Source organism: Anolis sagrei, chromosome 7 (genome assembly GCF_037176765.1).
Source record: "Anolis sagrei isolate rAnoSag1 chromosome 7, rAnoSag1.mat, whole genome shotgun sequence".
Classification (NCBI taxonomy): Eukaryota; Metazoa; Chordata; class Lepidosauria; order Squamata; family Dactyloidae; genus Anolis; species Anolis sagrei.
In genome coordinates, this window is record NC_090027.1 from 26,375,889 (window position 1) to 26,389,905 (window position 14,017).

Here is a 14,017-nt window from a genome sequence, read left to right on the forward strand (position 1 = left end):
GAATAAGAGGCTTTGTTCCTGTAGCACAGGACAGCTAGGTTCCATCCCGCATATTCTTCTGCACTGCCCACGTTACCAGGAACCAAGATCTAGCTTACTACCACACATTATAGATTCCTTGAAAAACCACAGTGACCCAGACAACGTAATTATGCTTTTAAATTGTCAAGATTTTAACTGCTGCCTTTCAGTGGCAAGATTCCCGAACGAAGTCTGTACACTGAATGTGGAGCAAATGCGAAGTTCCCTTTTCTATGGTTTGTACTGTATTTTATACCTTTTTGCTATGTATATGTATATGCTTATTGGATTGGACTGGATTGGAGATTAGAAAACTAAGGTAGGAGGACAACATGAGTTGAAGGAAGATGCCAGACAAAAGAAGCAACACATAGCTAGAAATGGAAGAGATGAAGAATCACATAATAATGTGAAAGAATGAGGAAATCTCCCCAGAAACCAAGGTCTCCATTTTTTCATCTGCCACTTCTACCAGTATCCCATTATCACAATCAGAGGTAGGCTAATGGTGCCAGTTCAGTCCATTTTTGTACACAGAGTGGCAGGGACACTATTTTGCCCATTGCCTCAGATCCCAATACCTTCAGCTATTGATCTGAAGGCCTCTGATGTCTCCTTTATCTTCTTATCTCAAGGATCATTCTTGCCTCCTTCTTTTCACCCCCATCTTTCTAATCTCAGAAGGAATCTTTGGTTGTCTCTATTCATTGTATGGAAATTGTTTTGATCTCAGGAGGAAAAAATGGTTAGTTACACACTACACGGTGGCTAATTCATTATTTCCACCTGACTTGACAAGCTTTTTCTTTCCTTATTTTCCTTTTTTACCCCTCAGTGTCTAATGCTCTAATGTCAATTAGGGGGTGTCATTGTGAGCAGATGAAACGATGCCCCAATAATAAAGGATTCCTTTTCTATCCTTACACAAACTCTCCAGCCAGGTTGAGGACAAGGAAAGGAAGGTCTCTTGTCTTCATCAACGGCATTTGAGAATTTCTTTAAGCAGAATAATTTTATGGTCCTTGACTCAGGAAGTCGGTCTGAACTTTAGTTGTGGAGATAAAAGAACCGACACAGCATCCCCGCGGGAAGCCGAGCCTCGTTTGCATTCATAAATGTGAAGCTAGCGCTGCAGCCCACTTCCTCGCACCAGGAATTACCTTTTGCTCAAAGGTTTTTCTATATTCACTTATCATCTAATGAGCAGTGTAAGAAACTTCATTTCAAGAGGAAAAGAGACAGCTAGCAAGAGGGTTTTTTATTTTTTATTTTTTTTTAGAAAGCCCTCCTGATGGCAGCCTCAAATGTAATTCAATTTCCTTACCTGTCTTATACTGCTGGCGGTGAATGTGTGAACATATAAAAGCCGGGTGTTGATTGACAAAAAAATTAAGGGGCACCGCTATCCCTTTTAAGCAAGAATGGACCAGGCGATGGACTGAGTGGCATATTGAAGAACATGGCAGTGATGGCACAGGTAGGAGTCCTGAGCAGGGGCTGCAAAAACTGTCAGACCGTGGAAGGGAAGAGGGGAAGATGATGGAAAATGCCGCTTGTATCCATAATGGTAATTATCCCACTGAAAGGTCAGCTCCCATTCTCACTGAAGTGAGCAGCACATCTCAAATAGAAAGGATATGTCAGAGATAGCTGGGTAATTATAATAATAATGCTTTACATTGGGTATTTCTCGGTTCCAAGCACTCTGCAAGTTATAAGCGGAGAGAATGGCCACTACTTTCCTGAAAACACAGTTAGCCTCAGCAGAGACCTCTTTTCAAAATGCATATAGCCCCAGACACCAAGATCTGACATATGATACGATCCAGAGGGGTGTGCTGGCTCAAGTGTTAGGATACAGCTGGTTAAAATCATTATTTGTTTATGAAGTTCAATAAATAACTTTGGTCCAGTTACTGTCTCTGAGGCTAATCTACTTTGTGTGTTTCAGAGAGAGAAAGAATGTAGAATCATAGAATCAGAGAGCTGGAAGAGACCCCGTGGGCCAACCCTCTGCCAAGAAGCAGGAAAATCACATTCAAAGCACCCCCAACAGATGGCCATCCAGCCTCTGTTTAAAAGCCTCCAAAGAAGGAGCCTCCACCACACTCCAGGGCAGAAAGTTCCACTGCTGAATGGCTCTCACAGTCAGGAAGTTATTCCTAATGTTCAGATGGAATCTCCTTTTGTGTAGTTTGAAGCCATTGTTTTGCATCCTGGCAATGGTTTGTAAGAGACTTTCACATTGTAAAAGGAAACGGGTGAAATCTCAAAACAGAATCTACAGCCAATTTATTTTGTTTTTTGCTTTGGCAGTCTTCTTGGCCCCAAGTGAGTGCCACTGCCACTACCACCATTTTGAATGTTTACAAGCAAAGGGCACCATTACCTAAGGGTAAATCTACACTGTAGAGTTCATACTACTTTAAGTGCTATGGCTCAATACTGTAGAACAGGGGTCCTCAAACTAAGGCCCAGGGGCCGGATACGGCCCTTCAAGATCATTTACCTGGCCCTCACTCAGGAAGTGTTGACCAGCCAAAAGCAGGTCCACACTTCCCATTGAAATGCTCATAATTTTATATTTATTAAAATTGTTCCTCATATTAATTAGTGTATTGTTATTGAGTGTTTTTTGCAAACAAATAAGATATGTGCAGTGTGCATAGACATTCATTCATATATTTTTTTTCAAATTATAATCCGGCCCTCCAACAGTTTGAGGGACTGTGACCCGGCCCTCTGTTTAAAAAGTTTGAGGACCCCTGCTGTAGAATCTTGGAAGTTGTAGTTTGGTGATGCACAAACACTTTTTGGCAGAGAAGGCTAAATATTTTGTAAAGCTACAAATTCCAGGATCCCATAGTACTGAACCTGGGTAGTTCAAGTGGTGTCAAACTGCATTAATTTTACATAGTAGATGTGTGGATCTGCCCAGAGTAAAATATATAATGAGCTAGCAAAGAGTAATGTGTGATCACCACATTGTACTTTGGTTAAAGAGCTTTGGGATTACATGAGAAAGGGAAAGAGACAGTATGTCCTCAAAGAGTGTAAAACCATGAAGACAAAATTTTCTAATAATCCTCCTTCCTCCCAGGTATACCACTATATCCTAATGTTGAGCATACTCAATTTAAAAGTTTTCAAGTCCACCAGGATCTGGTCTCTTGTAAACACACGCACTTTGACTTATAGATCACCGTACAATGGTTTTACTGAAAAAACTCTTTGCCTGTTGCAGTGTAAGGTAAAGGTTTTCCCCTGACATTAAATCCACTCGTGTCCGACTCTGGGGTGTGGTGCTCATCTCCATTTCTAAACCGAAGAGCCAGCGTTGTCAGTAGACACCTCCAATGTCATGTGGCCATCATGACTGCATGGAGCACCGTTACCTTCCCGCCGGAGCGATACCTATTGATCTATGCACATTTGCATGTTTTCGAACTGCTAGGTTGGCAAAAGCTGGGGCTGACAGCGGAAGCTCACACCGCTCCCCGGATTCAAACCTGCAATATTTCAGTCAACAAGCTCAGCAGCTCAGCAGTTTAACCCACTGCGCCACTGGGGAAAAATGAGAGTGTGGGAAGGGTGTCCGTAATACTTTCTGATGAAAATGGATGGGAAAAAAAAAGAATCCCAGTGCTTTCACTCTGCAAATCACATCAGTGTATTTTAACTTGTATTTTAACTCTGTGTATCTTGTTATATGTCTTTTAACTCCCATCATGCTCCCAAGAAGAACTTTTCAGTGGTTACCCTATGCTAGTCCCACTGGGAAAGCGAGTTCCCAGGGCCCTCTCTGGAGCAGGAGGTAACTTTCCAAGAAAAAGAAATGGAGGAGGCTTCTTCTGCCAGGGAGAGAAAAAGACGCCCCAGATCTTCCTGTCTCAGGTATTTTGTGGACTTTACTGTTTCCGAAAATATTGTCTTTCTCAATCTGTTTTACTCGTCTTTTTGTCTCTCTCTTCCATTTTCTGTTTTCGGAAATTAAACAAAAACAGCCTTTCAAAAACTACAAATATTTTCATTAACAGTGATTCGGACCTAAGTCTACTATAAATTGGCGACCATTGTTAAAAAAAAAACCCACCAAATACAGGCCTGGGTTATTGTAATATCCCAACATATTAATACCAGGGGAACCTTCCTGAAATATTCTGAGTTATTAATAATGATTTAACCTTTGCAAATATATGTACAGCTTCCCTGGCCTATTGTACTAATATCAAGGTTCAACAATTGTGATGGATACCAATGGCACAGTTAACATTTTCAGATATATTACTGTTTAAAACACTTTAAATTCAAAGGCAGGGGTAATCTTGGCACAACCCTTGGACTTTTCATTCCTTGTCCTCATTTATGTTTGATAACATTGGCTATGACAACTCATGCCATTTTCTCTTTATAACATTGGCATCCATAAACAAAATGGCACAGCTCCATAGAGCCAATTAGGACGTTTGGGTAAGCGAGAACTGAAAAGTGAGGGTAAAAAGTAGACAATAATAAAACTGTTGCATCGATCAAGGGAATAAAAGATTCCAAATTAAAATGAAGACCACGTTCAGCAAAGGATAAGGTTGCCTAAGAGGATGGTGAAGTCACCTTCTCTTGAGTTTTTTTAAACAAGAGGTTGGATGTCCATCTTTTAGGAGTGATTTAGCTATGGGTGCTTTACATGCCAAGCAGTTCAATTGGATGCCCTTTGTTTATTTATTGATACTGACACAATAAATAAATAAATAAATAAATAAATAATTTATTTACAGTATTGATATTCTGCCCTTCTCACTCCGCAGGGGACTTAGGACGGATTACAATGTACATATACAAGCAAACATTCAATGCCATAGACACACAACACATATAGACAGACAGTCAGAGGCTATTTAACATTCCAACTTTTTCTGGCCACCAGGGGAGCTGTTGCATCACCATCCATCTGCGACATTGATGAAGTACTTCCTCATTCCCCACATGCTTGCTTGAGATTTTTATGGCCTCGTAAATTAGTTAAATTAGCCTCCCCACATAAGTGGTACCTAATTTTCCTACTTGACAGATGCAACTGTCCTTCGGATTGCAAAGGATGACAACAAGCTACACAAATTGGTCGGAAGCTCACTCCAACCAGGGCTGGCTTCGAACTCATGTCCTTTCAGTCAGTAGTGATCTTAATGCAGCTGACTCCCAGTCAGCTGTCCCTTAGTCCTGGTGCTGGCCCCTTAAAGTTCTATGATTCAACAATACCGATCATTTGTTAATCTGCATTCTATGCACTGTTATCAAAATAATATCTAATTTAAGATGACATTTGCTGTGACTTTACAGAGAAAAGATTACAATGTACATATACAGGCAAACTTTCAATGCCATAGACACACAACACATATAGACAGACAGTCACAGGCTATTTAACATTCCAACTTTTTCTGGCCACCAGGGGAGCTGTCACTTCACCGTCCATCTGCGACACTGATGAAGTACTTCCTCATTCCTCACATGCTTGCTGGAGATTTTTATGGCCTCGTAAATTAGTTAAATTAGCCTCCCCGCATAAGTGGTACCTAATTTTCCTACTTGACAGATGCAACTGTCCTTTGGGCTGCAAAGGATGACAACAAGCTACACAAATTGGTCAGAAGCTTACTCTGACCCAGGCTGGCTTTGAACTCATGACCTTTTGGTCAGTAGTGATCTTAATATAGCTGACTCTCAGCCAGCTGTGCCACAGTCCCGGTGCTGGCCCCTTCCAGTTCTATGATTCAACAATACTGATCATTGGGTTGTTGTAGGTTTTTCCGGGCTATATGGCCATGTTCTAGAGGCATTTTCTCCTGACGTTTCGCCTGCATCTATGGCAAACATCCTCATAGGTAGTGAGGTCTGTTGAAAGTAGGAAAATGGGTTTATATATCTGTGGAATGACCAGGGTGGGACAAAGGACTCTTGTCTGCTGCAGCTAGGTGTGAATGTTTCAACTGACCACTTGTTATGTGATCATTTGTTAATCTGCATTCTATGCACTGTTCTCAAAATAATATCTAATTTAAGATGACAATTGCTGTGACTTTACAGAGAAAAGAAAGTATTCCCAACACACACGAAACAATTTTTGACACTTTTGGAAATGAAACAATCCAGAAAGTTGCTTTAATGGCAGAACTCAGCATATGGCTTTTAAAAAAGGGATTCTGCTGCATAAATTAATAGAATTGCTCAACGAGATTATGGATTTGGATAACTGTTGTAGCACACTACTATTTTAGACAGGCCTCTGCCATGAAAGCCAATTAATAAGAAAGGCTAGTTCTCAGAATAGTTCACATCAGATGGCAGTGGAAGCATTAGCCCTCAATTGGAATAAATTACAGTGAACTAAGGTGACCTTAATAAACCACAGAGCACCTCAAATGCCCTTGCTATCTAATCACCCAGCAGATATAAAGGAGAACAGCTTCACTAGCAGCATTTATCAAGGTGGTGAATCCCAGCACTTATTTAGTTGTGCAGTAAAGCAACTCGAGCCTTATTTCATTTGAAGTACTCTCAAGGTCACGGCAAGAAAAGATTTTCATTCCTCCCTTCCATTCGTCCAGTTTCTTTCCTAGCAGTCCTTTATCAGGCTCCAAACAACATACACATTTAGACACTTGTAGTGATACCTGCTTGGTTTCTACCACCGCATTTTGCACAAAGGAGCATTCAAAAACTGGCAAGTCCCTTCCTAGGACAAAAAGTCTGAGGAATGGTGATATTCAGTGTTTCCTTGACTATTGCAATTGACATTTAAATTAAAGGAACATTTTGATTTGGACATTTCAGCTTAACTGAAATATAGGAGGAACTTTCTCCCTGGAAAGAGAGTACAAATTAAAAGTTATTCCTGGTGGGAACCTCTGAGGAATTCAGAGGAAATTCTTTTATGGGGTTTTAATAAAGTTAGCAAATGGAATATTCAAATACAACTTTTACAGATAAACATCTAATAATAATAATAATAAATAAATAAATAATAATAATAATAATAATAATAATATTTTTTTTGTCATGTCAGGAGCGACTTGAGAAACTGCAAGTCGCTTCTGGTGTGAGAGAATTGGCCATCTGCAAGAACGTTGCCCAGGGGACGCCCGGATGAATGTTGTCATGGGAGTTCTGTGTTTTTATCATCCTTGTGGGAGGCTTCTCTCATGTCCCCACATGAGGAGCTGGAGCTGATAGAGGGAGCTCATCCGCCTCTCCCCAGATTCGAACCTGCGACCTGTCGGTCTTCAGTCCTGACGGCACAGGGGTTTAACCCACTGCGCCACCGGGGGCTCCATAATAATAATAATAATAATAATAATAATAATAATAATAATATCATCAATCTTGTATAATAATAATAATAAATTATTATTATTATGCCACAAATACCATCTGCCTGCAACAAAGAACTGGTGGGATCACAAACCTGAAAACGTTACAGAAAATGAACACGTCAACTCCTCTGGGACTTCCGAATTCAGACTGACAGAGTTTTGCAGCACAATACTCCTGACTTCACAATTGTGTTAAAAACAAAGTATGGATCTTTGATGTTGCAATCCCAGGTGACAGCAGAATTGAAAAGAAACAACTGGAAAAGCTGACACGATATGAGGATTTAAATATCGAACTGCAAAGACTCTGGCACAAGCCAGTCAAGATGGTCCTAGTGGTGATCGGCACACTGGGTGCAGAGCCTAAAGACCTTGGCCTGCACTTAAACACAATCAGCACTGACAAAATTACCATCTGCCAGCTGCAGAAGGCCACCTTACTGGGATGTGCACGCATTATTTGCTGATACATCACACAATCCTAGACACTTGGGAAATGTCTGACATGCAGGGGCGGCTCAACCATTACGCAAAGTAAGCATTCGCAGTATAGTTGATTTTGCCCAGGGGCGCTCTTGAGGCGCTCTTGGGGGAAAATAGACCTTGACATATGTGAGTTGTAGTTACTGGGATGTATAGTTCACCTACAATCAAAGAGCATTCTGAACTCCACCAATGATGGAATTGAACCAAATATGACACACAGAACTCCCACGACAAACAGAAAATATATATCAGTGATTGGTTGGGGGGGGGGGCAAAATACTGTTTGTTTACCGTTGAAAATTACCTAGGGCCGCCTCTGCCGACATGTGATCTAATACAACAGCCAGCAGAGTGATCTTGTATGCTGTGGACTCATCTTGTTGTGTTTCTAATAATAATAATAATAATAATAATAATAATAATAACAACAACAACAACAACAACAAATCTAGCAAATGTATCTCATTTTCTGTGACATACTGTGTTTTTGTTTCAGTACAACAACAACAACAACAACAACAACAACAACATTATTTATATTCCACCCTATCTCCCCGGAGAGACTCAGGATGGATTCCAAACATAAAAGGCAAACATGAAATGCTCAAATACAACAACAATACATTCATAGTAATGAAATTTAGCAACCCGATATATAAACACAAATTATGACTTAACAACTAAAATTAAATTAAAAACCCAGCCTATTATATCAGACATAAGACCAAACATCAAACATCGAACAGAAGCATCAATTTCCCAATTCCTTGGGGACAAATAGATTGATCTTGCTCAATATATCTATTGAGCTGGGGAGACAAACAGGGCATGGATATGGATGGTAGGTATTAATCACAGATATAATGGTAGTATTACCAACTACTCTCCCTCCTTCTTGTACTCCAGTAAGCAAAGGTACAGCTTCAGCTATTTCTTGAAAGGAGGGAGGAGGGGGCCATCTCTAACTCTTTAGAAAGGGAGTTCTAAAGGTGGGGCAGCCACAGAGGAGGCCCTTTCTGTTGTTCGAATGAGCGTGGGACTGAGAGGAGGGCCTCCTCCAATGACTGCAGTGTCCAAGTTGGTCTATAGCAGGACATGCAGTTTGTCAAATAGTCTGGACCCGAGTTGTTTAGAGTCCAGATTTATAATAAGAACATGAAGACTACCCTGACTAATGATGACCCCCTGTGGGGGGTCTTCTTGGCACAATTTATTGAGAGAAGCCCTGCTATTCCTTTCCTCTTAGACTGAGAGAACATGATTTACCCAAGGTCACCGAACAGCTGCCATTGGGGAGCAGGGATCTGAGCCCTGATCTTACCAGATCCTTTTCCAAAAATGTCACTGTTACATCATGTTGGCTTTTATTACCTTTTTACATTAATCTGTAAATTTATTTTTAGAATCCTTACATATTAAAAAAAGCAAAATTAGATACACTGTAACTTCTGGGAATTGTGGTTCAACATTCCAATTAATGCAAAATTGCCTTGTTAGCTGAACTTCAACTTTAAAATGGATCGGAGCACCTCCATCAGCACATTCACCCCCTCCCAAATAGGTCTAAGGCAATATATTGTGGAATAATAAGTTTTGTCCAAGGTTTATTTTATCAAAACTACAGCAGTTTGAAATGGCCTCTGCATTTATTATTCTCAAAAGCATCAATTCTATTCAAGTATATTGCTCACATTAATCACAAAACTGAAGTCATATGTATAAATCATCCCAGTTACAAACACTTGCTTGGTTGTTTTCCTTCTTTTAGTTAAAACAGTTATGGAGGAAACGATGGCAAGAAAACTCAGAAAACTCATTTCAGCTCTGCCTTCCCCTTGTGTATTCAGCTGAACAGGTTGCTTCTGTTTTGTGATGGTTGTATTCTGGCCCACTCTCCAAAACCGAAAGGCTATGCACTGAAATGCAACGAGATCAATGTCTAGTGTACTAACTACAGTGCATGATCTATGATGTAAAGTGTGGGCTTTATACCTGGTGAAAATATATTTGAACTGAGGCCATAATGCTAAGCCAATAAATCACGTGCATTGCCTCAGTCCAACCTAGAGCAATATGAGAACGGAAATACACATCCTCATGGGGTTTCTGAATATTAGGGTTGTTGCATCTGTGATATCCCAGGCTCAAAATTTCCAACCAGACCAGCTGGCAAGTGGGTGTGGATGAATGGTGCAAGTTGTAGCCTAAAAACTTCTGGAAGGACAAAAGTTCCCCAACACCTGTATAAAGGAATATATTTCAAATACTCCCACCTCGGAGTTTAAGATCCTCTGGGGAGGCCCTGCTCTCGGCCCCACCTTTATCACAAGTGAGACTGGTGGGGACGAGGGACAGGGCCTTCTCGGTGGTGGCCCCTCGCCTGTGGAATTCACTCCCCGGGGAAATTAGGTCATCAACATCCCTCCTCTCTTTCAGAAGGAAGTTAAAAACGTGGATATGGGACCAGGCCTTTGGGTAAGCTGGCAGATGGATAAAGACAATGACGACCAGAGTAGGAAAGGACAATGACAATGCTGGATGGATTATGGATTTATGAATTGGCGAATGTTGACCACAAGATAATTTTATTGCTGCTATTGTATTAATTTGATTGTATTAACTAGTTATAATTGTTGTTGTTATAATGTATTTTGTATATTGTATTTTGTGAACTGTTGGGCATTGAATTGTGCCTATTGTAAGCCACCCTGAGTCCCCCCTAGGGGGTTGAGAAGGGCGGGGTAGAAGCACTTGAAATAAATAAATAAATAAATAAATACTGATGGGTAAAACATCCAGATCTATCAGAATTGTTTGGTTGCAGTTCCCAAGCAACAACTCAACGCTAGAACTGCCAGTCACAAAACTACAAACCCTTCCAATTTTTTAAAAAATATTGTGAATTTATTAATAAATATATACCGTATATTCCGGGGTACTAGACGACTGGGGCTATAAGACAACCCCCCAACTTTTACACACAAAATAGAAAGTTAGGGATATACTCGCCTAAGACGACTTAGGCGACTCCGCATTCCAGCCAGGTGGTTTCTTTTTCCTGTCCTCTAAGCCTGTGCGGTTGCCCCTGTGCCTCTGGGGTGATTCCTGTGCCACCTCCGGAAGGGCCTCCCGCGCTGCTCAGGCTGCTCTCCTTCCTCCTGGCCCCACTCCACCACCATAGCGCCTCTGCCTCCCAGCCCCACCAAGCCTTGTGAGAAGCACCTGTTCTCCCGCGAGACAAGGAAGGCAGCCAGGAATGGAGGAAGGACGGGGAACCCACCCGGGAGGCCGCCATGAGCCAAGGCAGCAGAAGAGGAGGAGGAGGCAGAGGAGGAGGGGGGCCCAAGGCCAAGGCCCTCCACACCAAGAGGCTCTACTGGTGAGGAGGAGGAAGAGAGAGAGAGACCCCCAAGGGCTGCGGCGTTCCTGCGATGGGCTCGCTGAGGCATTCTGGGAGCTGTAGTTTTTAATTTTATTATTATTTTAATTTTATACCCAGCATACTAGACGCCCCCAACTTTTTATAAGGTTTTACATGCCTAAGAAGTTGTCTGGTATCCCGGAATATATGCTAGTATTTTTGGAGATACATTTTCTTCCTGTATCATACAAGTTTAATTTTATATGAAATATTCAGAAGTCTTTAGGTTTAAATAAAGTCCTTTTTAAAGAGGAGCTTCACTTTAATTCAGGCCAATCTCAAATTTGTCATAATAAACCTAATATAGATCTAGACTGTGCTGCTAAAGGCTTTCATGGCCAGAATCACTGGCCTGCTGTGAGTTTCTGGGCTGTATGGCCATGTTCTAGAAGCATTATTTCCTGATTTTCACCCACATCTGTGGCAGACATCCTCAGAGATTGTGAGATCTGTTGGAGACTAGGCAAGTGAGGTTTATATATCTGTGGAATGTCCAGGGTGCGAGAAAGAACTCTTGTTTGAGGCAAGTGCAAATGTTGCAATTGGCCATCTTTATTAGCATTGAATGGCCTTGCAGCTTCAAAGCCTGGCTACCTAGTTCAAGATTTGTGAGCTAAACCTGGAGCAGATTCCTACTTCTTCTATTGTTGCATATTACTCTGGGGAGGCCCTGCTCTCTGTCCCACCACCATCACAGGCGAGTTTGGCGGGGACGAGAGACAGGGCCTTCTCAGTAATTGCCCCTCGGCTATGGAACTCCCTTCATAATGAGATCAGGCCAGCCTCCTCCCTCTTGTCCTTTAGAAGGATGATAAAAATGTGGCTGTGGGACTGAGCCTTTGGGACTGTGCAATGTGGCAGAGATAGGAACCCTTAGTATGCCAACCAAATTTGATATGGTTGTTGAGACAGTTTTCACTAGTGGATTTTAACGTCAAGGTAAGTGATTTTAATGGTTTTGTATGTGTATGGTCTAGTATGTTTCGGCATTGAATGTTTGCCGTTTATATGTTGTGCTCCACCCTGAGTCCCCTTTGGGGTGAGAAGGGCGGAATAGAAATACTATAAATAAATAAATAATAAATAATAATAAATAAATATTGTATTACCAAATATGACAAAGTGTTGAACACTGAGATATATCCATCCACTGACAACAAGTGTTGGATGTTGAAATGAAGTATTCAGGGCTGATATCAATGATTACTAAGTATCAGATGCCCAACATCTTGAAAACGGTAATTATTAGGCATAGAAGAAAATATTGAGAGAATATTCAAGGATGTCTTTCTTTTTAAAACATTGTGTAACACTTCAAGGTCTAGATATCATTCAACCGCTTCTGGGAAGCAAACTATTTTCAAATGTTTCGCATTCCAACGGCACAATCAGGTGCACGGCATGGGTGAAGAACCCATCATTATTGCTCTTTAAATACTCTCTCCGTCTTCATCCTAAAGAAGCCAAAGCAACCAGCCCACATCTGAGATGAAGGGGAAAGGTCTTCTGGTTCAGCGGGCCAGGTGTCTCAGCAGGCTTGGGTCCTATTAATATATCTCTTTTAAAAAATCAAGCCGTGATTTGTCACTTTCATCATATTTCTAAATGTTAAGCTACTTATTTCACGGCTGGAACTGGAGACATTTTTGAAAATGTGTCCACTTAATGAACCCTTTGGGGTTTAAAGTGCCAAGTGAATTATCATCTGATAAGACAGTGTATCTTACTGGAATGATAAGCTACAAACAAGGAAATAGATAGGATTTATGACCAGAGCCCCTCATTATAGTTAAGTATGGCTGTGCATAATATGGTTTATAGGATTTTCAAGACAACAGAAAGGACTAATTAATTAGGTATTTTTTTAAATAAAAGAAATCTTTAAAAGCAAGTTCTCTGCCCAAACAAACAAAAAGAGTCTTGTTTGAAAACTTGTGGTGTTTCTGAGTTGTTTTGGTGGTTTATCCACTTCAAAATGATGGGCATTTTTCAATTAAATCATGGGAAGTACATTCTTTTCATCTATATTACTTGAGAGAGAAAATGGACAAGGAGGAAATCACTTGAGAAGAGCAAGGTGGTATGTGTTGCCATGGGATATTATTCGGGGGGTAGGCATGAGCATTGGCTTGAGTGAAAAGAATGAAGTTTTCTGGACAAAATTAGGATTTTTCTAGAAAACTGGAAGTGAGAAAATGACTTTTTCTCAAAATAAGTACTGAAAACAAACATACAACCCCCTTGTTACGCCAGCTCCACTGGCCGCCTATCTGCTACGGAGCACAATTCAAAGTGGTGGCCCGCCCATTGTCATTGTGTTTGTGCTTATTGTAATTTTATATTGTTATGTATTCACATGTTTTATGTAATTATGATGTTGTTGTTATTTGCGTTTTCAGTTTTTCTTTATTGTAATAGTTGTCCGGGCTTGGCCTCATGTCAGCCGCTCCGAGTTCCCATCGGGGAGATGGTGGCAGGGTATAAATAAATATTATTATTATTATTATTATTATTATTATTATTATTATTTAGCCTATAAAGCCCTAAACAGTTCCGGCACAGTTTACCTGTCCAAACATATCTCCCTCTACAAACTACCAAGAGTGTTAAGATCATCCGGGGAGGTCCTGCTCTCAGTCCCACCACCTTTGCAGGCGCAACTGGTGGGGATGAGATATAGGGCCTTCTCCATGGTGACTCCTCGGCTGTGAAACTCCAT

The 14,017-nt window shown here is 41.0% G+C and overlaps 1 protein-coding gene across 3 annotated transcripts in view; it reads right to left on the reverse strand.

Annotated features, from left to right (window-relative positions):
* KIRREL3 (kirre like nephrin family adhesion molecule 3) overlaps window positions 1-14,017 on the reverse strand; it is a 952,985-nt gene that overhangs the window by 527,656 nt on the left and 411,312 nt on the right. The gene's annotated exons all lie outside the window — the stretch shown is intronic.